Source organism: Varroa destructor, unplaced genomic scaffold, assembly GCF_002443255.2.
Source record: "Varroa destructor unplaced genomic scaffold, Vdes_3.0 BEIS01000002.1, whole genome shotgun sequence".
Taxonomy (NCBI): domain Eukaryota; kingdom Metazoa; phylum Arthropoda; class Arachnida; order Mesostigmata; family Varroidae; genus Varroa; species Varroa destructor.
Window position 1 is genome coordinate 33,325,050 of NW_019211455.1, and position 27,176 is coordinate 33,352,225.

Genomic DNA, 27,176 nt, shown 5'->3' on the forward strand with positions numbered 1-27,176 from the left:
ACATCACAGGGGCATTGTTCTATTTCATAGTTAAGTCACGGCACCTGCCTTCTGAAACACAAGTGTACGTCCATGTGTTTTATGGTGGGAAATGTTTGTTTGATTTAGGATAAAGCTGCAGCTAGGCTTAACTGTAAAGCTCATCTTACGGACTCTTTTCTCAATCGGAACGTTTTTTCTTTACATTATACATATAATAACACATGCTGCCATATAACCAGTGAAACCAGGCAGTACCAGTTTACAAAGTTGAGCTGAAGAGGCGACTTGCAGGTACAGTCATAAAAATGAATCGGCAAGCATTTAAGTAATAGAGAAGATTATAGATAAGGGCAATCGGCGCTATCTAGATATAGTATGATAAATTTTACAAATGCTAGTGCTTGTTGATACTATACAAGTTACCTTGTGATTAACGCCAATAAAATACCACATTTACTTAAATTATTAGGTTTGGCTGATTATTATTATACGATTATAGACAGCTGAAATCTCAATAGGGCCGGAATAAGCATCAGAACTGCTTGTTCCTCAAATATAAATCGTGGAAATTAGATTAAAGGCCTAGCTTTTTATCTATGATTGTCTTTTAAATTAACGGCTCTTCATTTATTTCCAGGTAAGTGTCGAATGGGCATAATGAAATCGATCTTTAATTACACGAACCTAATACTCGGTAAGCGGAAAGTAGCGCATCTCATTACTGTTAACTAGATCTAAGAGAGCCATTACTAAAAGATTTGCACACGTTTCTGTGAAGCTTTTGAATCCAGGGAAAAGACATCCCCAGTAGATACAACGACGAAACTACCAGTTTATTACATAACTTGCAAACCTCCTTAGGCAGTGTAACAGTCACGTCACCCAATCTTAGGAGTAGTTACCTGTTAAAGAAGCCATTTAACCAGAGTAGAATCTTCCCATCAGAGACCATTGGCTATGGCCATGTCAAGATAAAGTTATTTTACATCCAACTTCTCCGGCTTTAAGTTCGAACAGGCGGTCAGGTGTTCCTTTAACTCTGACAGCACAATAAATCTTAAATCCAAACAGATAGGGAGATTAGGATCCGGTAATGCTTTTTCGTGGCCATCTCGTTCAACCTAATGCCGGCACATCCGGAAATTCAGACTCTGCGTACCTTTTCCCATGAGTGGCTCCAATCAAGTGTAGAAACAGGCAGCAGTAAAGCCATTTTATAGTCGCAAAGGACAGTCACATCCAGAACAGGACACAAATGCAGCAGAATTAATGGACCTATCTCTAGCCCTATCGGCAGATGTAGAGCATATGAGCAAAACTGTACCGCCTCACATGTAATTGTATTCTCCTGAAAGGCACCATCAGTAGCCGCAGAGATACTCAGAACCCAGCTTGCGCACTAGAGAGTTTCTTTTTTTAAGCAAGGTGCATAAAGTAAGAGCTCGCTAGCGTCCATCAGACATAATATCGTAAGCTACCATCCATGTAAAGACTTTCATAAGCCATGCCCGAACGTTAGACTATAGCAGGCATAATTCTTTTTTCAGTTATTTAGACTATGACTTATATTGAGTTTGGGTCAAAATTCCAAGAAGACATAGACAAACCAGCAGCATCTACGCTTCTCTCAACTATACCGAACCCTACTGATAACAAAACGCGGTAGTCACAGGCAAAAGATTCAAGACATGTCGTTCCGAGTATTCTGGTCGTAGAGAACAACGGGCTTGCGCGTACAGTTCCGAGTTCTTAGATAAAAAGTGGCATAAACGACATAGGATTAGTCAGACTTTACGGGTCTCTTGCTATGAAACATGAATGAACCACATGAATCAACAGCTGTGCTTACATACCTGAGGAGAACCCTTAACACATGTATCGTCGACCAGCTAAGAATCGTATTAGAAATGAAGCTAGTGACATCAACAATCGCAAATCCATTAACCTCTATGACATCAAACCTGTGCGCATCCAGTAATAGGCGTAAGCTGACACGTCCTGCATGCGTTGCAGGTCCACTGCATTACAATGCCAACTGACAATACCTATTTTAAGATGCCCTTCCACTGCGTGAACCCTACCTGACAGTGCGTGAAGGGTTTTGTCTCTTCCACGACGACCTTCATTTATTGTAGTCGAACAATGACCCATACAATTTACACAGGCGGCAAAGGTTATTGTCAAATTTTAGCACTAACACAAAGCTCTACAATAGCTACAATAATTAATTAAGTGACATATGACTCAAACAGACGTTGATGAATAAAAGCAGAACATTCATAGACAGATTGTCGGACCGTGTGCTTGATAAGACTACTAAAACCTGGAACCGAGTACGTCAGCTTTCTCATAGGAATAACTATGACTACCAACGGCCTGAATGCTAATAACACCAACAGAGGTCTCAGCCGGCATTTGGACTTGACCATTTTTGATCGCACTTTCTTGCAGTTTTGCGCTAAGATAGAGAATGTAGTCAGCATGTTTGATTTATAGAAACTTCTAAATGTACCTTGAAACTGTATAACAGATTTAGAAAATACCTCATCGTCGGATATATTTCTGGTGAATTTGCTCGAAAAACTCACGTTTAGCGTTTCGATATACTCTGCAGAAGGGACGTCCTGCATGTATGTGACGGGTTAGAATTATAAGAATGTGCTTGTAATTTCTACATTGCGAAGCACGGATTGGTTTACGGTTGACGGACGTCACAATCCACCTCAAAGCGAACATGCAGCCAGTACCGTCACAAAGTACGGCTATGAATGAAGTTGAAGTATCTTAAGATAAATCCATCGATTCACTCGACTTATAATCCCTCTACCGATTATCCTAGTTAAGGTCACAGGCCGTAACTGCCAGTTTCACGAGTGGAGAGTGCAAGGTCAGGCGCAAGTCTGAATAAGACAATATACGAAATACTTTACCCTACTTTCGAATGCTTGGGCCTAAATCTTTTTTGAATGGACAAGAGAGTTATAATTAAGAATGCGTTAAAATTCGAGTCACAGAAGGATAGCTTGCGTTAAAATTTTCAAGCATAACCGACGGAGATCTGACAACAAGAATTGCCCTACGAGATGTAATGCCTGCTCTGCAGGAATCGTAAGTAGATAGAAAATAATGCTTACATAGGTTTATACAGCTATTCGAATTACAGTGAGGTGACAAACGTCCAGGTCATATTTTTTGCCCTTACGTTGTTTTATGAATAGCTATGAGAATTCTGCACGCCAGCCGTTCCAATATTTTCGTGGTTGTGGCAGGTGAAATATTTCCATATTAAGTTAACAAATACAAGTAGAGCGTATGGAAATCTAAGAAGTACTTTGTCCAGTTTGTCGGTTGAAGATAAAGCTAAGGCGGAATGAAATTTATTAAAAGGGCAAACTGACTAATTTCTCACAGCTGTGTCGGAGAAGTAGTATTGCCATTTCGCGATTTCTTCGCGGATTTCTTAAACAAGTTTATTGCCATATATATTGAGTTTTTGTCTTCAGTACGAGGTGAGATGTTTGAGCCTGGGCCAGTTCGAGTTAACACTCACTGACTTTCTTCGTGTGAGCAAGTCTCTTTGATATTGCTTCAAAAACCAACAGGAGAAGCTTCGCTGGACCGGCATCGAGTTTCTCTCATAGGTCTATGAGATTTAGATTAGCTTACTATATTATATCTATACTTACTATATCAATTAGGTTTTTTTCACTTTGTTCCCTTTGAGATTATCGGCCAACGTTCAAATCGAATCAACCATCATTGGCGTGTCTCTGAAGAGGAAGTCTCTATGGTAATGCATCAAGGAATGGAGCTACAGGTTTGCTGTGATAATGAAGTCATGAAGTAACGTATCAGAGCCACCAAATCGATGTTGCGGAAAAGGTCAACTCTGATTAGTTCTACATGGTTACGTTAATGGTTGGTTGTGGTTTATATAGATACATAGTTTCTTTTAGTGTGGGCATAGTAAAAAAAACCTAAGAAAGCATTCCAAATTGGTCGGTGAGTGACATATAACACATGCCCTTACACGGATATAACAGAGCATTGCGCAAGTCAAGCTTCATTGCACCTGTACGGGGCCGTGGGGTTTACCTACGAAACTGCAGACCCGATATCTTTGGGTTTTGGTACGGAACAGATCTACTTCAAACTTTATTTTATTTCAAAATTATTTTAACGAAATATTGGTCGAATTAGTTTTAGTTAGTTGATCAGAATTAGTTGAAACGAGCACTATCATTTGTCTATAATAGGAAGAAGAATATTCCAAATGATACCCATGATGAAGTCACCCAAAAACACGTAGAAACAATATCGATAAGAGTTATGTACACTTATGTAGAATAAATTTATGTGGATGCGTATTGCATAAACTGCTTTACATCATCCATAGGCGAATGATTACAAAGCGGAGATTTATCACAGAATAACGTGCGTGAGCAGAGGCGCAAAACCAAATATAGTCGATCTTGATATAATCAACTTTTTTCAGCATTACGATCAAGGTATATCTTAACAAACTACTGGGGAGAAGAAGTAAGCGGTCGTCTCGCAAGGTTAAAGAAATCGGCTGTTCTGTTTTGAGGTTAACAAAGCGTCTCGGAGTCATGTCAAGTAACCTACCTTGGCAAAGCTACGCTTTTACTTTTGCTTCTGTAGCTTTGAGTGTGATTTTGCCACGGTAAATTCGTTAAGCTATACCTAATTTTGCGTTTGCTTTAGATCATGTGAAGGTTTAATATGGTGGCATTCGCTAGAGAGATGTATCCGCAGGCCTGATCGATGTCAACTATGATAACTGAACGGTCGGCGACAACCTTTTCTAATCACATCATTTCCAGATCAGACTTTAAGGCTGGAAACGCGCTGAAAAGCGTCGAAACGGCCATTTACTACACCTTTCCATAGATGCTAAGTAAATCTGGTTGACACTTGCCGCAGGGCATTAGCCCATTTCTAGCCGTAAACCCGTGCTATGTGTTGCTATGTTCTTTTATGGCCACACCGGGGATTTTAACTTTTGTCGAGACTGAACTAACTGTATGCAAAGGTGGTTTCCCAGAAGCTTGCGCTGAGTGCCCGAGATCATTTGCTCTCATTAAGGCAAAAAAGGCTGTAACAAGCAACACAACCAGTAGGTTCATGATTGAAACAGCTGTTGCTGATTCCAATTTCCGTGTGTGACAGCCTCACACACAGTTTGTCACTGCTTCTTTGTCTATGGAGAAGACTTAGCCTTTGCACTAGATGTCAGCTTTAACAAACCCGAATTGTTAAAGCATTTCTGGGGAGGCCACTAGGGACTGGGGTACTATCCATATTCGATATCTAAATGACACAGCACCGCCTGCCCCAAACGGGCTGACGTCCACGACAGTCGTTGACAAGTAAAAAATCAATCAATAACTACAATATCGATGCTTCTTTAAGCTCCATTCACGCGTTCCGTTTGGTCCACGGCGCCAAGATAATGTCCATTTGTGAAGCTTAGCTTTACAGCGCGATACCAAGTGTTAAGTTATCATGTAGTCATATTTTGTGGTATCTGCCAAATGTATGGTGTCTCGCGGGGCCTAGGCGTCTATGTGCTGACTAAAGTTAAAATTAAAAGGTTAAAGTTGGGCGAATCCGTCATATTATATGAACTCAAACAAATAGAATACGTTTTATCGACTGCGATATCATTAACGCTAAAAACACCAACTGTGCTAAAACTGCGGTGACGTTATTTATAAATGGTGCGACATTAACGCCCCGATAATCATTACGAGTTTTTTCTATCTTTCGCGAATTGACTGGAATATTGCAGCATTTTCTGACCTTACAATTAATAAAGGACACCGTTTGCCAACAGTCTGGCTCAGTCAACTTTAAAGGCCACACGATCAAGTATAGAGGATCTAGTCCTTTATTGACGTCGGATCCTCTCCTCATCGATGATCCGCCACTTGCTGACCCCGATCATAAGGTCCTATTGTTCTTCGATGTATTGCTAGAAGACACTGCTTATCACGTTTTACCTACTAGCTCAATTACGAACGGGAATTATGAACACGTGGCCCACTGTTATATGAGTTACGGTAGGAAAAGTTTGTTGGCTGCACTTTATTATTATAGAGTCGTTTAACCAATCGGCTAGCTTGTCGAAACGATCCTATCGACTCTTTATCATATCGCTTGGCTGCTCTATCCCGCAAAATGGAAGCCCAAAGTCAATTTCTCGAAACGCGAAGGATCGCAGCTTTACATCGTCATCTTGTCCTGCGTACACCTGCACTGATGAAGCAAATGTTTAAGTCGATTGCTTTGTCTCATTATGCTGTTCGCCCCCAGCTTCGGAACGATCGCCTAGCATCGGTTTTTCGACACAGCGGACGATCTCTCTGCTGCTTCTGTATTTCCTGGGAACAGCATTCAACTTTGGCCAACGTCCGCCAATCATTTCATATGCAATAGTTGTACACATAATTTTTCGACGTTTTACAATAAACAATTGTTTCGAGTACATTCGTTTATGTGACGCCACTGTGCTATCTAAATGTTTATACAATTAGCTAGCGTGGGACGCGCGTCCTACCAATACAGGGCTCAGGGCTGAGGGTTTCCAAATTGACTCCATTGAAAATAGTCGGTGCAGAGCCATCAGACCCATCTATTTCACATATCGTTATTAACCGAAAAACAAAAGGCCTGTGCTGAATTACAGAAGCAAATTTTGTCAATAATTATTTTGTGGCGGAGGGTTACGACAAGCCGCCCCGCGCGCACCGGCAAGAGAAAAGCCTTTGGCAGTGAAGGGTCAATTTTATGTTCAGTGGTAGTTGAATGATGTGAATGAGATTGGTTGAGTTGGTATAGCAGAAACGGAATTCAATGTAGTTAACTATTACTATAGCATTTATACATTTACTTTACATGTAATGTATACATGAAAATACATACCTAATGTATAAATACATGTATCGAGTGGGTGACAAAGGCATTGCTATCTTGACACAGCCTGGAATACTTTTAGGAACTCGGCCGGGAATTTTCTTGTAGGCAATCGGAGGAAGGCAGTATTGAGTGAACGGGTTATTTTTGTATAAGATTCAAGCGAACGTACGTGAACTGGGCGAGAGTCCGGCGTAGAAACCTTCAAGGCGTTCCTCGCACTTAACTTGGCACAAAAAATAGCAAAAGAATCATTAGAAATTGCAGATTTGTTCGTTGTCTCTTTATTGGACCGATTTCGCCAGCCCCACGTACGGATTTAGTTTTGTATCTGGACAAGCTTAGATTTTCAAGACAAGAACACCGACACGTCAAGTACGTTAAATCCCATTGACCCTTAACGTGGCTGCATGAAAATTTTGCACGCTGAATAACAGTATTAGTCCGGCCTTTCCCAACCCTTAAGTATGGACGTAATTATCTACATGTATATCTTCTTTACGTTATTGTTTATATTATATGCATTCTGATAAGGGTCGGAGAGTTAAGATTATGCAGCTAGCGGTCAAGCGGGCTTGATACTCTTATAATGTTGATGCACATGATGCTATCGGTAACAGCAGTACTAATGGTCCAGACAAATGGATGGCAGTGAAACGGGTCGTTGGTGCGGGTTGATTACGAAGATAAAGGCTCTATTGTTCCGGTGAATTTTAGTAAACAAACTGATGTAGTTTCTGTATCTGTCTTTCGTCTAATGTCTGATCTTGCTTCTACCTTATAACTTTATTCAGAAACATATGAACCCATACTTGTCCCTGATCATACTCAATCCTGCACCTGTAGCACAGAATACGGAGACAGAGAAGTTGTTTCGGCTCAATATAGACCTGTTTATAGTTATCTGAAAGTGAATATATGTAAAAAGCGCAGAATTGTGTCTCAAGTTTTGGGTAGTAAACTATGGGGCGCATCGCTACGTCCCAATTTGTTAGTACTTAACCTTGAACCGTGGGGTGTGCGTAATAGAGGTGCTGCTTTTGCCTCCGCTATAGCAATCATAGTACCTACAGTTTGGCCGAACACAACGTGTTTTATTATATATTTACACTTTTTATTTATTATATATTAACACATTTGCATTGAAAAAACAATTTGCTACCCAGTATATCAGGTAACTTACTTAGTAGTTTGTCTGCTAGAATGAAAATCCTCAGAAACGTTGTTTGAACTTCTAGGTGCCAGAATAAAATCATAAATTTATCAAAATCGATCGAGCCATTATCTACATGACCCGGGCCGGATATATATATATATATATACACATAAGAACAACAAGATATACAAAAGATATTACAAGGGAACGAACCTCTGTGAACTATCTTCTCTGATGGCTTCCAAAAGTAGGCGTTACGCTGAGGTGGTACAGATTAATGATGCGTATTGAAGATAAGCAGATGCACCTGTGGCTCCCTAACACGGATTGCTCAGAATGAGGTGAACGTTTACATGCATTTTATATCGTGGTTTGGCAACATAAAATCCTATTGAATGGCAACATGAGAAAGCTTTTTGTCATGTTTGCATACGTCCTTTAAAATGTAAAAAGTCTATCAATTATAGGCCTTTCTATATGATTAAAGGATTTCTTTGGCCGATCGTAGGCCATAAATATTTCGCTGCTTCCAACTCTTGAAGCCTCCAGGACGCTGAGCCGCGGTGCGCACGCTTGGTCTTGCAGCCCCATGCTCTTAAATGTTTTAGAACTTCCTCTGCATATTGACTTGTAACTGCTTTTGTTTCGTACTCCATAAGCACACGAAAAACTGGAAAATGCTAGAGCTAAGTTACACTAGATGTATCACTGAATGCGTCATTCTTTGATGTATAAATAAATAAGAGAAAGCCAAATTCGCCTGGTCAAAACTCACAGATTGACGTTTTTTTAGATGTGTTTTTATCCCCAGTGTACGAACAATCATAAACATTTGGTTATTTTTTAAAACTATTTCAGTTGACCTTCTAACTGCACTAGCTGACCCTGCTGAGGCGGTCTACATTAAAAAAAAACATTCTATTTTCAAGCTTTCAACCCATAATATCTCTTCATTATAATTTAACTTACTACACATTAGAATAAACTGTTTTCTACAAAATAAGAGTATTTATCTTCGAAGCATCTCAACAGTTCACAGGCGCTTTCGTGAAGTTCATGGAGCGACACCTGTACCAGGACGATCTGCCATTTCAGGTCACAGAATCTGATAGGTCTACAGCAGACTGCAACAGTCAATAGTGAGCTGATCACAATTTCCCATATGTAGAAGATTGGTAAATCGTTGATGCAGATACAGACGTTTTCCGGCGTTTTCCCGTAATGGATTGACTCGCTGACACAGAATGCGTTATTGGATACCCTTGGTAAAACTTCTAGCCCACTCTATAGATTGGGTGTAGTCAAAGGCTAACGTTAGTACGGCATATTACATCCTTCCTCAACTTTGTCCATTAAAGTTTGCAAATAGCTACACTGTTAGTGTTCTTCTTCTCCTTTGAATTGCGGGTGGAATGGGCCGAACTACAAGAGCTTATATCAGTATTCACCTATAAAACGTTCCACCCTTACAACGTTGTCTTAGAGCTATCGTGAAGATTGTAATCGTATACATCTTCAGATCGTTCTAAACAGCTGTGTAACTAAATGAAATATTCTCATAATGAGAACGACTTTTGAACAAGATCAACCGAATAAAACGGGGGTAAAAGTGATATTTCAGAACGAAATGAGGCATACCCTCGAGATCTGCTTTCAGAATTTCAAACTCATGTCAAAATGTGCTATGCATTCTATATATATTATATATAGTACCGGCTAACAGATAAGACTCTTATCTTAGCTACGGCTTAACTATTAGTTGTTTATTATTTATATTCTAGGCGGTTATACTCGGCCATCGCTAGCAGCGGTTGCGACCACGCAACAGTTACCTGTCTCTTTTGCGGTTTGTGCCGCTGGCAGTCCGGTGTTCCAACAGTACAACGTCCTTGCTTTAAAACCGGCAATGCGGCGTTAGCCGCAACCCTTTAACTGTTCTGGCGCCCTTGCATTTTCATCTATCGTTAGCTCTAGCGCCTTTATAGTCTTAGGTTCTTCTAAAGTATACACTCGCTTGCTTTTCAAGCGGCACTCGTCCGATCTCTTATTTTCTCTCAACTATTCTACAGTAGATACTATTCTTTCGCAGTTCAGTCCCTTTTCGTTTCCTGTTCCAATGCCAACGACCATGGCCCCATGTTGCAGCTGACATTAGCGGCTTACTTCAAGCTGTAATATGGCCGGAGACTTTCAAACGTTTCCGGCCCAGTACCCCACCACCTGAAGTCGGGCGAGAATATTAAATTTTCAAAAAAAATGACCATAGAAGCCTTGGAGCTTTCATGAAAAAGGTTTGGTAAAAGATTATCGCCAGCCATGGCACGAGGATTAAGGTCCTGCTGTTAAATAAGTGGCTAATTTGCTAAAGCATACCGTATTCATCCCTCTATGCAAGCGTACCTATTTCTAAACCCACTGCTCTCGCTAAACGTCGTCCTGTGAAGCCAATTTTGTTATGAACTGGCAATGAATTAGATTGACAAAAACTACGTCAAGGTATGCGGGCGCACTACATGATTGGAAATCAATTTCGATTCGTTTGCGGCTTTTTTGAAACCCAGAACGCCTGGAATGGGTTGTAAAAACGTTGTAAGGTTAGCAGGAACTTGCCTTTCGCTAGCACCAACAATTATACTTAAGCAATCTATTGCCGAATCTATTCCCGTAGAAGTAAGTAGAAGAGTGATTTTCACTTGACAACTAACCAAAAGAGAGCCATTGTTTACTGTACTAATCAGCTACGGAACTAGTTTTTTTCAAGTGGCAATGCCCCTTGATGCGTACGCTGCATTGACACAGTTGATGTTTAGTCAGTCGATGGATTTTCTTCTGAAAATACTGGAGAGTATCGATGATTGGACGAAAGTTCGTTGAAATCATGCAACGATGCTGTTTAGCAATAATTTTACCAGCTGGACTTTTTGTAATGCGCGGGCCTAGAGTTCAAGTCTTCACGTGATAGCTTCACAACCTTCAGCACACCACAAAGCTTCAGGTGATAGCTCATATATTTTTTTGCAGACTAACAGACACCTTCATTCAAAACTGTAATATGATATAATCAGAGTATCCTTGGTTGTATGTAACGTGGGTTACGTGCCAAATAAATGGATAATTTACTATATCAGTAAGCGCGACCTGGTGTGTTGAATTAAAAAAAAAAAAAAATTGAAAAGCAACCTCTTAAATTGATTTTTCGGACTGGGTAAAGATCCCTACGTTTGCCATTTAATTACTCCAATACCTACTCTAGCGAATATCGAATATATATTGGGGCTAGCTAGAGACGATGATTTAGTTTTGAAAAATATTGCGCCATCCAGAAACACGTTTGATAAGTCTATGTTAAAGCAAATCCATATCTTTTGGCTAAAAGGTAAGATATCCTGACTGTAACTTAGAAAGCAGCCGACGTGGATTCTGTTTGATGCGCGTAACTCTTAACTACTCCTTTAATAATTTCATGCTAATCCAAATAGTGCACCATAGTGCCTGCGACAGCTTTGGGACAGTGCGTTTTTGGACCGATATTTCCATCCGATTAGCGTCATACCAACAGAAAACGTAGTCAATGTCTTTCTAATTTTCAAGGAGCGCTGCAACATAGACCCAGATAGAAATCTTCCCGGGTAACCCATTGGTAACAGCGGCATAAGTCAACATGGACGACAGTTAGAGCGCGTAAAAAGAATACTTAGTTCTGCCAATAAAAACGGTAAGGCCGTAGAGCTGTACGGGGCCTTAAGACCGTTACGTTTTTCTCCCAAAAAAACAGAATTTTTTGAAAAATAAATCCTATTACGTTCTAAGCGCACCCTGGCAGAAAGTTGGTGCAATCCTGATTGCCGGACTCATTTTAGCTAAATCTCATATTATTTGAAGCTAGCGATCTTGTTTGCATAATTCGCGTTTTCTGAACTTAGTCAACTTTCCAACTAAAATATCATCTGTTCTAACGCGGTTTTGTCAGTGAAAAAGAAAAGAGTGAGATGCTAGAAAAACCACTGCATTTCGGGAAAAACTAGAACTTGTCTCAGACGGTATTATACATAAGCATAGGCGCATACGAATGCCCGTGTGAGCTTAAACGTTTTGTTGGACATGAGTCGATAACGAAATGGAAAATATAGGCGAACAGCGACCTAATTACTATACTGGTGAATATAAAAACGTCCATTAAAAATTAAAATAAAACAGGCACATGAGCTTTTGAAAAAGCTGACCCTTAAAAAAGGCACAATGCCTTATACCGCTGTTGACGCGCATTCTAGGTGGTCTGAAATACATACTCGAAATTCAGCTATAGCTAACATTACAACTCGTACATCATAATACATGTTTGAGCATTTTGCCAACCTGTACACGTTCTCTATTACATGTGCATATCGTTCACAGCTAAAGATATGTCATATATCAGTAAATATCTAGAACTAATAATAAATAACAGACGTCTATGAAGTACTTCTATGATCAATCGATTAGTGCTGATTATGAAATAACTGTCTGTAGCTGGCTCGATTGTGAAGATCATCAGAAGGTCGGCCATCGAAGTGTGTTTTCATCTCTACTCTTAAATTGGCAATGGCTACCCTAAGCACTCTAGCAGATTACGCGTGAATAGTTAGGTCAAACAGCCGAATAGGACATGACGTAGGCTACGTATAAACGAACGCAAGAACAAGAACAATATCAAAATATAATAACGTCAACGCCATGCAACTGTAGATCTGTGAAGACGAATGCTTGGCTTGTCCTTCTTCCCTACCATTGAATTAGCCTTAAATTGAACACAACTATCTTATTCTTAGCAAAACTTGAAGACTGCATAAACCGCAACAGACGTTACCAATGGTACAGTCAACAAATATTAAACATTTGTCAATATAGATAGCTTCCATGGTACTGTATGAATTGCATTCGTATACCTTTATATATCTAAAAGTAATTTGAAACGTGTCGAGCCTTTGTCTGAACTTGCAAGCCATTATTAGACTCTTGCATTTGAAACGCAATGAACCTCCGCAGATTAAAACCGAACTGGAAGATTTCTACGGGGATTCTGCACGATCGTTTGCCACCGTCAAATGCTCAGCAGCAGCATCTTTCCGAAAAACTTGATTGCAGATGAACGCGTGAATCGGTCAAAAGCTACAGGGACTTCCAATAACACCGGACGAGTCCATGAAATAGAGCTAGGCGATTGTCGGCCTAGAGTTGAAAAGACAGCCGAGGCTGCGGGCATCTTGAAAGAATATATACTGACGAAGATTTGGGCACGAAAAAGCCTTGTCAGGGCCCACAAGGCACCGGTATTGACCTTTCGGGGCCCTTTTAAAGCAGCTGAGGTGAAATAAGTAGATGTTTTTGACGTCGATTAATAACTGTAGATGAAATGTGGATGCACCACTGCAAGTGTGTCCTTGCAAAGGGGTAAATAAGCTGATTTCATGCCACGTGCTGAAACAGCTTTGAACTTATTTAGCTGCCTTAGGTTTATAAGAGTGAGGTCCTATCCTGTGATTGCTATGCCGTAGGCAGCCACTGGCACTATTTAGGCCCCTTTCTCGTAATTTTTTTCGCCGAGTTGTGCCGAAATTACATGCAGTGTAGCGAACGCTTGCTGAACTTGGAGAACGGTGGCGTACAAGATTATGTTTACAAAATGCCTGCGCCCTCGACGTATCCTCTTGCGCACGACCTTGCGCTCTGGGAGAAAAAGGGAAACCCCAGCACGCCATCGTTAAGATTAATCTGGTTTAGTCATCACAGGCTTCACAACTTGTATGGGAACCTTTTCTATGCCAGAAACGTTAGAAGGACGTCCCTTGGCGTCGAATTGAACGCCGCCTCCAGTTCCACAAGTATGGCGAACAGTGGCATTGCCAGCCTAGCCAATGAGTGTTTGCTATACGCTAGCACAGCTTTACATGACATGGAAAGCTATGATGCTTGCTCGGGATGGCAGAAGCGATTTCCAGAAATCGATTTAGACTTGTCGTCATCAGAGATGTTTACGCTTTATAACGCCCAGTGCCACCAGGTTCATGCTGATCAGGGCTTCGCTTATTTTTAGGGATCACTAGGAGTATGGGCTTTGACCACCGGGCAGGAAGGGCACCCTTTTGTAGGCGGCGTTTAGCAAGGGACTTGTATGGAGCAGGTGTTCGTTCCTTATCTAATCCAAACCCGCAGATTCGTTGAAATGCCTGCAAGAGCCTGGACAATCTCCGTCGTTAAGGGTTCAGCCTCGATGACGAACGAATGCACCAGCCTTATTAATTGTGGACAAAATGTGGAAGGCAACCGCTTTGGGAACAGGGGTTGGAGTCGGAATTTCTCAGAGCACAAAAACCGCCTTAAAGGGAACTGCAACAGTGCAACAATATCATCGGCGTTGAAAGGTATCAATACGTCTTGGGCTATCGTCGACTTATTAGATTTGCCAGACTATTGCTCAGTCTGCTGCCTTCTTTAGTAGAGTAACCGTTCCATACAACCGCTACATTTAAGAACACTACGCAACATCACTGGAGGTTACCACCTTTAGTTTGGTCTCGTAGATATAAACGATTGTCTCACAAAACAAGAAGCCTCAAATACTTATACAGGCTTTTGAAAAATGATAAGTAACCCGATTTTAATGTCGTGACAGTATTACAGAGTTACAACGTTAAGTTGCACGTTGGTTCTGAGGATTTACTCATCCTTGTCTCTCTCCGCTGCGCTGACGACTGCACAAACTATGAAAAACTCTAAAATTGTTCCTGTCCTCATAATCACGCGTCGTGCGTGGTAGGCTACAGCGACACCTAGCCGACCACATTCTAAACGTGGAGTCCTTAGCATTTCTAATCCGATACTAGCTAATAGCATTGACTTTTTAATGGCTGCGGGATGCCATATCATACATACTGCAAAATCTGTAAAATTATACCCGAGCAATACTCTACGTTTTACATCAAATATCGTCACATCAAGTTATTATAGAATTTTATTTGATGAGCCAGTTTCTGACCCCTAGATGTAACGAAGACAAGCTGAATTTAATGTTAACTTAAGGCTATACGCACTAGCGCCCACGCGTATGACGAAGCAAACAATTATTTGAGAAATTTAAACTAAGCTAATCTAACTCGATTATGTCCGTACTCAAGGTCCATACCATTCGGATGGATCTTCTAGTTGACATTTTTATAACGTTACAAAGGAGACTATTTTAATATCAAATTAACTCGTCGTAAGCTTTCGGACGCAGTGGAAACGGTACTGAATTGTGATTTTACTATACAGGAAGTCGCCGAGGTTTTGGACCAGATAGCTCAGCGAAGAATTTTTATTGTCGCAGCGCCTCCTGTTAAATGTTTACGTACGTATCCCCTTTGCAGTCTCTAACCGCTGATGATTCCTTCAGGATCCAAAGGTTCCGTATAACTAAAATCTTTAGTTTTGTACAAGCGATAATGCTAACATTTAGTATACATTTGAATACTGCTTGTAACAAGGAGCGCCAACACCTAAGCGTCCTCTCTTAAGTAGCCCATATGGCCTCATCTGTTGAGACCTGGCAATCTGCCTTATGAAAAGCCGCTTCGCTTTTTCGATTTCAGTAACTGAGAGTTCCACACTACCGGGTGAATGGTATCTTCGTCAAGAAGCCACAGGCTTCAAGGATTCCTTAAGTTCCTACCGTGAGTCATAACAGTGGAGAACCCAGTTATACGGACCCTCCCTCAACAAGCGTGGATCTTACTTAGTGCTTTGTCCCTTGAATTCGTCACCTCGTGCATTGTCGATTATTATGTGAAAATGTAACAATGTGTTCAATAGGCGCTTCAGGTTGTGTAACTAACGGCAACAACTGAAGTTGGGGAGCAATCGAGTCCTCCAAAGCAATGATAACTGTTTACCTTTATTGTTCTATATAGGGGTAGTGTGTATTTAATGTCAAAAGATTACTTATAGTTACTTAAAAGCAAATGGGCATCGTTCCGTGGGCGGATCAGCTATGTGCACAGTTCCACATGGCGCAATAAGGTGTCATAGTTTTTTCAAATATTACCGCAAGAGACGTTGAAATGATCTACATCACCCTTATTAATTGCGCTATTGTTACAGACTGTGTCTACGACTGTAACGGTACTTTGATTGTACTGCAAAAACGTAACATTTTTGGCTTCGTCTTACAGTCATCTAATATTACAGATTTGAATTCATAAATCTGATTATTTGCAAAGATACGCTATAGCCTAGGATTAAGTAATCCTTTGTGTAGTTGTGTGTCTGCTGTAAATTGGAGAGAGAATAGAGGTAAGGCTCTTCTAAGCAGTTTAAGGTCAACGATTGTCATCAAGCTTTCAAGGTTAGGTGGGATGCAAGAGCAATGAATACGGTTTTTCTGAACTCATCAAGTATATGACAAAGGAATCTTCTCTGCATTTTGTAGGTCATCGAGCAGGTTTGGCGTCTAAATGAAGGCCTTTGGTATGTCATTATCAAGAAAGCAAACAGGAAGGATCCATGATAGAGCTTGTCGAGACGCGTGAGGCATTTGTAGCCTGGCGAATTTAGTGCCGCCCACCATTTAGCTGTGCCGTTCACTTAGCTAACATATGGTTTCGTTTACATGGCCATCGTAATGTACCATTAATTAATAACTGAATCATCCAGACTTCGGCAGTTAATTAATTATACGTTGGCATTTTGTGAGTCATCCAAAGCCTCTGTGCACTAAAAGGGACAAATGAAAATATCAATTTAGAGATGTGCAGCAAAAGCACTATGTAGACAACACTATATACATGCTGTTATTACGTATATAACTTATAATGTTATGTGCCCGCCTGTCTTTTGGCGTAATATAATGCCGTTAGTCTGTTTAACCTCACTCGTAGATTTTTACTTCACCTATAGTTCCTTATCGTCGTTCATAATCGCGTATATTAATGAATCTAACTCTAATAAGGGAGAACACATAAGGACGCCCTGGCTTCCTGACATCAGTTCCACAACCGCGATATCGTCGTCCTCCCTTTGTGTTCCTAGGCGGTAAAGCATAAACCTTCCAATTTAAGCTGTCGTTGCTAGCCTCACGGCGCCTTACCTTGCTTACACTGCATGATAATCTGTGCCTTGAAATTTCTCCATTTGTCTGCGATGCTCCGCAGCAAATGTCAGATGATTCACAAGCTGCGTATTTGAGTGCGGGACACCTTGACATGCTTTGAGGGATAAATGTCCAAGCGACAAAAAGATATGATTTTGCACATTTGTTTCAACTTCGGCTTAATGAAACAGTAGCGCATGGCAAACCAAATGGAGATCAATATGCATTTGGGAACCTAAAATCATTATATACAAGGGATATTGGTCCAATCGCATAACTAAACCGCTATTACAAGAAGGCCACGTGTGTAGTGGTCGCTTGAAAATAATGAACGACAATGAAGTCCTGTGACGAACGTAGCAAATGAATTTTTCTATTGCGGCCTTTACAAAAATGGAAGTAAGTGCAGGTTTATTGTCGTGCTACAATATATATTCTCTCGAAATTGTTTTAGGGGAAGTAGACCTCGAAAGGCTAACCAGTGATCTTCGGACGGCAAATATGACAGGCAGGTTTGCGAAGTCGCGCGAAACAAATATTTAGGTTGATAAAATTGATTCTTCAAAGAATGTTTCCTTTATTCACACAGGGATTTAAGGAAATTAGCTAAGGCGGTCTCAGATTAAATTAAGCAAACGTTCTTTTAGCCAGTCAAAGCATAACCAATTTAGATAAAGTACCCTGTCTTAGAGCTGCTAAGGCCAAGAGGACTAACTTAATTTTGAAGTACCTGCTCGTAACTAAACTTCTTCTAAAGATGCTTAGGACCTGAGCAATTAGTAGCCTGATTTCGAAACCATATTCACATTTTTCTATTCATTATTTAATAATGTATTCGAACTTTTCTAAAACCGGTTTCAAGTGGATACTTTTACCGGATCTGTTTTTTAAATGGGTTTCGCTTTATCCCTCTATATTTGCAAATTCCCAAAGCAAGGAAAATATTGGCTTTTCTTTTTTGAAAAGTGTTCAAAATTAAATTTCATAGCGCAGATGAAAAAAAGCACACCTAATTCAATACTACACACAACCCGGTAGTGACTGGTTTCTGTCTTTAATTGCTTTCAGGTAAGATCCGATGAAACGCATCTGATGATTGCATCGCGACTTGTCTATCAGGCCGTTTGATAAGACGAAGTATTCTACTACGTTCAATCAAGTTAGGAAACGTATATAATAGCCTCTGATGAGTGTTTCATAACCTTACAGTATAAAACGTGGCTGTGTTCCGCCCTATTCAGAACAGCGTGCTTTATTTTTACGAATACAAATCAGACCGTACCTCGATAGCTAGTTGACATACGAATGAAGAGAGGTCGTGAGCCAGAAACACGCTTACTGAAAAAGCACCTTTATTTGCACAGCACAATTTGAGGGCTCTGCAGAAGTTGTTTAGTAGGGAACCAGGTAGGTTTAGAGCGGTAATCTATACAAATCGTGTGTGTCGGTAAAAGCACTACTTTCAATTTCATAACCATTGTTTTATACTAAACACCTCGCTGTTCACAGTTGCGTCCCGCTCCTTCCACTGCATTGACATACAAACGACGTTCATCAATTAAGGACGACTTTTTTTTCATCAGTGTATCCGTGCAAATTGCTATCAGGAGGACTCTAGTTGCCCTCGTCGCGCACGACGACGACGACGACATACAACAATTGCCTTGTGGAGTTGCAGAAAACGTATAGATAAACAATGGACCAGTTAGATCAATATCTAACCCTTCGCCAGGCAATAGAAAATTTATTCTCAGCAGCTAATGGTAGTAGTTAGAAGCATTGTTTTGCATTACGTAAATTCAAGAGATAATCATCAAAGATGGCCTAGTCCTAGGTCATTTTCAACTGTGGTCTACTAGCTGCTAAGTCGGCTAAACGTAAACATGTGTGAAGATCACTCACTAGATATGCGTGTTGAGATATGGTAGATTGGTGCTGTCCTCTCTAGAGTGCTTACTTGATCTTATGTGACAAAGAATTTGGATGGCTTATATAGGTAACCTTGCCTCTCTGTCTGTGGCTCGTTCTCCTGGATAGTCAGTAAGTAAATTCACTCACATGGATATTTATATGTACGTGAAAGTATCATCTATGCCATATCAACAATTGAGCACAGATTAAACGCTGAGCAATCAAGTGGCTATAGGCAAAGTCTTTATAACATTAAACCTGAAACCATTTTGAGCCCAGAAATGACAATGTCTCGATGAGTGATGCTAATTCTGAGTCGTTGAAAATGGACGGGTGAGCCTTGTTCAGCCTTAGAACGCCTGTAGAGCCTTAGGACGAGATGAAGCCAGGAAATATGCAGAGATGTGAAAAACTCATACACATTTTACCAGTTTCTCACGCACCGAGGAAATGAACGCGAATCTTTAATGTTTAAATCAAATTAAGCTTAGATCCTTAGACGTTTACTTCGCAATGTCCGGAGGGTGAAATCATGACGGTTCTACAAGCTAACAATGCATTTCCTAATATTAGTTAAAGCCAAGAGTGCAAAATAGGCACGACAGTAAACTTGCCTCAGATAAACTTCATATAAACCTAATTTGTATACTTACAGTTTATAGAGTTACTTGAAAAACAGATAGGTCAATCTATCGTATTGTACAGGTATGAGATTATGCTTGTACTAGATCGATTATGTGGTGTCCGTACTAGCTTGGAACGATTATATAGGATAATATAACGACACCAATATTATCCAGTTCCCCCAGGGCCAGGACCAATAGCTGTATTTTATGTCTATCAGGCCGGTATATAAAAGTAAAATTGCTAGTTTTGAAAATGCGACTTCACAGATCGCTCTAACTGGGGGAAACATTTTGCATACCGACATCCTTTTGAATAGCTGCTTCGCTTTGATTAACTAGAGTTCCCCACGTCAGTGCTCAACTTGGCATACGATCCGTTGAATCGTCACGCTTTCTCCAAATGAATATTTTCCAATGATAGGCGAAGTTTGATGACTGTGCCTGAAGTTCAAAAACTCAAACCTTTTCATCGACGACGTCAGAGGTAAGATGAGCACCATTCACAGTTGTGCGAATTCTCGCTCGTGCGAACGCTCGATTCTCATACGAATTTACTTTCATCGTTCGCTTCAGAGAGGGTAAACGACCTCTGAACAACAGTTCAGGCAACCCAGTACGGCCATATCAGTAACAGTTGTTTACGTTTGCTATGGACGCCCTTGTAAATGCAGCACGAAGCTCAATTAAATTGACTCGAACTGGCATCAATCCTATTGTAAAAGACATCTAGAACCTGCTCCGTGGTAAAAGTGTTAAGCCGAAAATGATAGTTGAATTCAAGGCGCTAATTTGCTTTTAATACAGCCCATTTTTCTCAACTTAATAAGGCCTGGCGACACCGACGTCCATTGGTTAGGCTTACGCCTTATTTCCCACTGGCAACCCAACGCTTTCCGTATATTTGTACTGTTTCACGCTTGTCGATAACCATGAAACTTGGACGTACTTTATTCGTGCCTCTTTGGTGTGCGGCGCCACCACACGATCCACGAATAGCATCGCGACTTATCGGAAATCGCAAATAATAAATAAAATTGTTAGCATTCATTGCCAGCGGATGCAACTTTTGCTTGTTCCCAAGAAATACGTACTTGTATTGTCGCGTATGTTGAGATATGCTGTAAACTTTCTCCATCTTAACTAGAGAAAATACCAGTAAGTCGAGCAAGATTTACAAGTCAACTATAAGAAAGCTCTACTTCTCTTAGGTCTATTCTTACACCCTGACCGCAACGGTAACGAAAGCAATACCAAGAAAGAATAGTGCGGTGGCTTGGTATAAAAGATATTGTTGAAAGTCAGCTACAACAGAAATAATGCCTTGGGTCTGGAGACTGGTGCCTGGATCATATTCTAGTATAACACGCCCGCTCCACATTTCTGCCCTGTCTGTTCGGGCTAGCCATTTGAGAATCGCAAAGTATCGCTGAGATAGCAAACCTACGTGAATTGTCCACCAGTGCTAGCGAGCATTGACCGTCCTATATGAAATGCGAGGATGCTTTCGGAATCGTGCGTCGTATAGGACAGTTAATTCTCTGAACGCTGGCGGACAATTCACATCGGTTTCCGATCCGAACACCAACTCAATTCCGGGCACATGAACTATCGGCAGACAAAACAATGCATACGGGGTCCCCTTTTAGTGTTTCTACGAGCGAGGTACCACACGATAAGGCATGTGGTCCTTTAATTCCTATGGGACCTTTGCATCTGTGACCGATTAGCAGTAAGAGGTGCGGTGGTTTCGACTAACTGCCAGCCTGTCTTTTAGCCAGTTGAGAGGACATAGTAACAATTAATGCTATGTAGCTAGATAAATTAGCGGTTGCCCCTTAATCCATTCTATTTTCCAATGACGGTCCACTACAAATTTAAGATTTACACAGCTTATTAGGTTGGACAACAAGACTGCAATGTGCTACATCGAAGTGCAGCATATTGCATCTATTGTTGTTGTTGTTGTTGTTGTTGCCATTGCTGTAAAAATTCGCACGGTTGTCAGTTGGCCTATAGGATTTACAAGCATTACAAACGCGTACTTGCGTCAGTAAGGAGAGTATCACAAACTAAGAAAGAACACGTTAGAGTTTTCATCAGAAAACAGCATCCTTTAACATGGACCCACTGAGTTTCGGGTTTCGTGCCGGCGGTGTTCCCACTGGCCAATCTTACAATATTTCTTCTGGGTCGAAGGCCGGGCATTGCCTCTGTACTGTGGAGCCTTGAAAATAATTTTTGTACAAATGGAGCGTGCCCTTATTTGCCGCCTTACGTGCTTTTGTGAGAAAAATACTGTAAAAAAAAGTACTCATGTTACTACACAGTTATCGACGTCCCTCAATGCACAATGCCGACGAATGAAAGTGCCAGAGCTATGGGTGCTTTGGTTGAGTAGAAAGTGATTTAGAAATTGCTTTTACGATGGAAGGAGTTGTTAATCCTCCTATCATACAGCGCTGCCACAAAAGAGATTTGGCGGCGACTAAAAGACTGTGCTCAAACTTTAGAGGTTCATAAAAAATGATTCATGACCTCAGCAACCAAACCCAATGCTACTCTGAATTACGAATAGTAATTAAATAATGCTGAAAAAAAACTTGAAGAAGGGCGTCCCTGCTTGTTGGCGTGCAGCAGCAATGCCTCACTCACCCACGTCCACTTAATCTGTGTCCCTGCGGCCAGTGATAACAACGGCATCATCGCTTAAACCTCTCAGATGCTGTATCTTGCCCACCCACTTGGCCACCAACAGCAAGGGCGTAATGGCAATGACTAGCCGAGTGATGCTTTCTCCGACAACAACAATCGCCAACATAACAGCTTTCAGCTCGATCAACTTGCTGCCTCAGCAGCTACGATACCCCATTTACGGATACAAACATTAGTACTCATTAATCGAGCAGTAGTACACTTGTATGCAATGGGGCCTTCTAACCAAATATCAAGGTGGCTGAATTAGCTTTAATCTAATAATACCACAATGAAATTTTTATACTTCTACAGCCACTAGCTCAGCATGCGATGTCGAACCGCTCGAGGCTTCACATAGAGTTGAATTTGGCTCGCCCACTGCGACCTTTAAGATGAAACTGCAACCCGCTCCCAACTGGCCATCAGATGTTCAGTGACTTCCTCGAGATAAAAATGCAGCTAATAGTTTGTGACACCTTTAGAACTTAACGTTACCTGATGCGATGTGTTGCGCCCTTAAACTTTGTTCTGAGAAGACCGAAAATAGGGAACACGCATCCTTATGGCTGTTAAATTATGTTGCGCTCTTTTGTACATTAATTACCAGCCTGAAGTTGACTGATGTTCGACCATCTCGAATAAATTAGGAGCGTTAATCGACAGCCGTCGCCGAACCCCGACCGTTCTATGCAAGCTACCTAATTGCGTCTATTGCCATGTATACAGCTGTTCGCACCGATAATTTTCGTTATAAGGGAAAGCACAATCTAAAAATGATAAAATAGTTCTAAATCGTTTTCAAAGTGGCTGAAGCAACACGGGAAAAATGGCCCTGAATTTTCCTATACGCATCTCTGTTGTATATAGTTAGATAGCAACGGTCATTCTGTAGATCTCCCTACAACTGAGTGACCCATCTACCCTCGTATGAGTATGTCTACTAAGTCATGTATCGGAGAACAGTTCTAAGGGAACCATTTGTTCGATTGATGACACTAATTTAGTATGCTGAAGACGTTTGGGAACAGAACAGGCAAAAACAGCCTGTCTCGCTAGATAGGCATTGATTAAGCAAAAAATAAATTCTGTTTCTCGGAGCATTTAGACGAGAATATGGATTTTTTTCGCTTCGCCCTCTAAAGCCATGAAACCTTGATCGTCAGGCTTTTTTTTCGAAATCCGATAATGGATGGTGATTGGGGGATGTGAGATCAGGCAAATATAGTGGGTGTATTAAAGGTTCCCGTTCAAGCCAATTAATAATGTTTTAGGCCAGGCCTGAAGATAACGTCATTCCTTCTTTCGAAATTTAACTACCCCTAGCACACGCACGACTACCATTTCTTCGAGGAAAGCGGGTCGACAAAGGTACGCTGCCTTTGCTCGTCGGTCAGCGAATAAGAGACCTAGTCTACAACCATTATTTACTGGTCCCATTAGGTGCAAAGTATTTTTTACTGCTAAATCTGATGTACCTAAGGCTTGAGCTATAACGATAGCGCTAACTGAGATATCTTCAATTATTGGTTCTGTTTCGCCGTTGTAAACCAAAGACAATCGTCCTGAGTAGGACCTTTTTAAGATAAATATTCTCGGTACGTAATTTTGTAAATCAAGGTTCAATTGTGCAAAATCGACAAAAGCAACACAGATTTTACCGGAAATATTCACCAAGAAGCCTATTGCCTGAAGAACGGAACTTCGGAAGAAAACTACACAGTTTTACTTATGAAAAAGGTCCCGTTAAAATACATAGATTAATTTACAATTAAATTACCTTCGGTGCAATTTTATTCTCTAAAGATTCAATGGCACGAGTGACAGTTCTTTCAAAACTAGCAGTTAACATAGCTATAGGCCTCCTGGTGATGGTGTAATCTTTAAAGGCAGAAATTTATTGCAGTATTTGTATGTTATAATGATGCCGCATCCACAAATGCAATATATTTGTTCGGCACCTCGTGCTGATATAGCGATAGTGATAGAAATATCTCGGGTTTAACATTATTGGTGCACACTGTATCCCTGGGCCACGCTGCTCAGGTACGTGCCTGAACCTGCAGTTTTCAGTTTTCCGGCTATGGGCTCGTTCTTCCTCAAAAGTAGACTCCCGGGGAGTCAAAATGCTCGTTCACTATACAAAAAGTGCCTTTTGGCTATGGGATCTCCACACAGATTGTTTTTCTTGACCCAGAGAAAGCTGCCGCTATAGACGCCCTAGAGTACGTTACGACTGACCGCGAACTACGGAGCTTCCTGAAACTAGCGTCATACAACCATTGGCCTGTGCTGAGTTTCGCCAAAATGGCCAAATCGCTGTTCGACTTATTGAAAACGGATTGTCGGTTTCCTTGAGCTGCCCCGGGCCAGGATGTGTTTCTGGCTATTCAGGAGGCCCACACAGGCAAGCCAGTTTTGTAGCAATTCCACCGGAATTAACCAACAGAAGTTGATCGAAATTGCACACTGGTGCAAAAAACGCTGGGCTGCGCGTAGATCTCCAGTATAGAAAGAGTAAAATGTGCGTAACAGCGTACGATAATGATAAGCGGCTCTCGGCGAAGAAGCATTCCTCAGACACTGAATATTTGGCTATCGCCTGAGCGGTAATTTCGTTCGTACCTGTACAAACAGCGGCTTACAATGGCCACCCACGGTAATGTGCTGAGGTACCTGCAAAGAATGAGAAACCTTTGCCTAAAGTTGATACGATGGGTCCTGAAATTGCAAAAAGACGATTTTGAAGTCTTTATTCGGTCTTTCCACGATCGTCTGAGACAGCATTGTTCGTTCTTTGGCACGAAAGTAATGTTGGCTTAGCAGAGACCGTCAATGGTTGAGGTTTTGCTATTTCCTGGAGTATCGGCGAGATTTCGTACGTAGTGTTTCACGGAATGAGCCGAGCCATAAGGGTTGGCTACCCCAGACGCCTGTGGATCCGTCGACACGGATTTCCACTGAGGCGGATTCGGACTTTACGAGACCGCTATTGGTCCCGATACGTATTCCCTTGGTCGTTCTAGTGAGTGTAGACAGTGTCTTTTTGTTCATCTTTCACACAGACTAGGTGTATGTGTACTGTCGTTTCATACACTTTTTCACAGTTCCACCAACGAAAACCCGAGTCGTGCAAAAAGCTCTGTCTGCCCTTCAGGATGTTGCGGGGCCATATATGCTGTTGTTACGGACAATGCAAGCTACGCCTGAGGTCGGCCGTAGAGCAGTATATTGCACGCATAAAATGTGCCCTCTTTTATTCTCTCTATACTTGTCCTAGCGCTCGAGCAGCTTCTGGACAGCCATGTAACTATCAGTGCGTAATTTATTTTCGTGCAGTAAACCGATGGCTGGATATGCTTTCCTGCTAGTTGCCCTTTTCAAGGCATAAAAAACCATGTCATTACATGGACTTAAATCAAAAGAATAAGCGCGTTGAAGCCAATGCTGGACGTTCTTTGGCGATAGGATCTGGCGTTGCCATAGGTAACCAACCGGCGTGTTTTCGATCACCGCGCTAACGGCTCATAAACCTCTTGGGAACTCCAGATAGCAGGCCGCGTGATCTTTTCGTTTTTGGCCAACATTCCATAGTAGCAGATATCCTTGATGTTATTGCAAGTACTACCACCTCCTAACGTCAGAACTTATTCGACGTTGCCACCGAACTCGATTTCTCTTCAAAGTGACGCCATTTTCTCACTTAATTCCTCTCCGGCTAACGGTAAGCACTGAACTATGGCAACTACGGCAACGATACGCTCCAGGCGATATTATTGTTGAACAAGGCTCCGCAAATTACACACGGAATGCATCACACGCATTTCCAACTGCCCGGGACTCAATCCACAAGTGATCCTTCGTTTTTACACAATTTTCGTATTTCCACTATTTGGGTTTAATATGTTATACATGAAATGCCAGATTTCACTGACAAACTCCAGGCTTGGCTTTCGTAAAAAGTCTGCTCTGCTGCGGCAATGCGTTTTTATCCTTCGGATCCGGCCATTTGGTAACATTCAGCACCTCAATCAGCGTTCTTGAATCGTTAGCATCATTCGCATATTGCGCGTTCGCTTAAGGCCCACTCGCATCCTCGATCAATTTCTGCTACCTTGTGGCCTTTAAGGAAGAACAACTTGATCACTGATGCGTTTCTTCATAGCCGAGGTAAGAACATCGTTTTACAGTACCATTATGGATTTATATGTATTTCTTAGAAGAATATGTTCTTCCTGAAGCTCCATCGCATCCAGATCTTGATAGCAATGATTATGCTTCTCTGCTGCGGGTTCTCTGGCTGTATGCGTGATTTTTACTGTTATCAAAACGTGCTGTTGTGGTAGTTTGCCCTTGCGGGTTTTCCGAACCGACGTAGCGTACTGTTTATTTTCTAAAGATCGTCGCTAATAGCTCGATGGCTAAACAGCCCATATAACTCACGAAGGATATTCTCTCGTCTGTTACCAGTTATGAAAAAAAGTTTCATGTGATGGCGTTTGGATTAGGTCTGGGTGGCCGATTCTGATGTCGAGATAACTGGTGATTCTTACGACCTGCCTTATATGCCTAACCAGCTTTTCCACCATTTCGTCAGTCTTCTCGGCTCAAGGAATAAAGCCGGTTTTTTCTCCTTTACTACAGTAGACTATGCAGTTATTCTCATTCGAATTTTGCTCGGACAGTGACACAGAAGAGGGTAATACTGTCGTTTGGGTAGTGTTGGGACAGGCAATGCCACATGTAGCACAGAACTTCGGCGACTCCACCC

At 41.4% G+C, this 27,176-nt stretch overlaps 1 protein-coding gene across 4 annotated transcripts in view; it reads left to right on the top strand.

The window, feature by feature from the left end:
* LOC111243732 (uncharacterized) overlaps positions 1-27,176 on the top strand; it is a 206,863-nt gene that overhangs the window by 136,354 nt on the left and 43,333 nt on the right. The window lies entirely within an intron of this gene.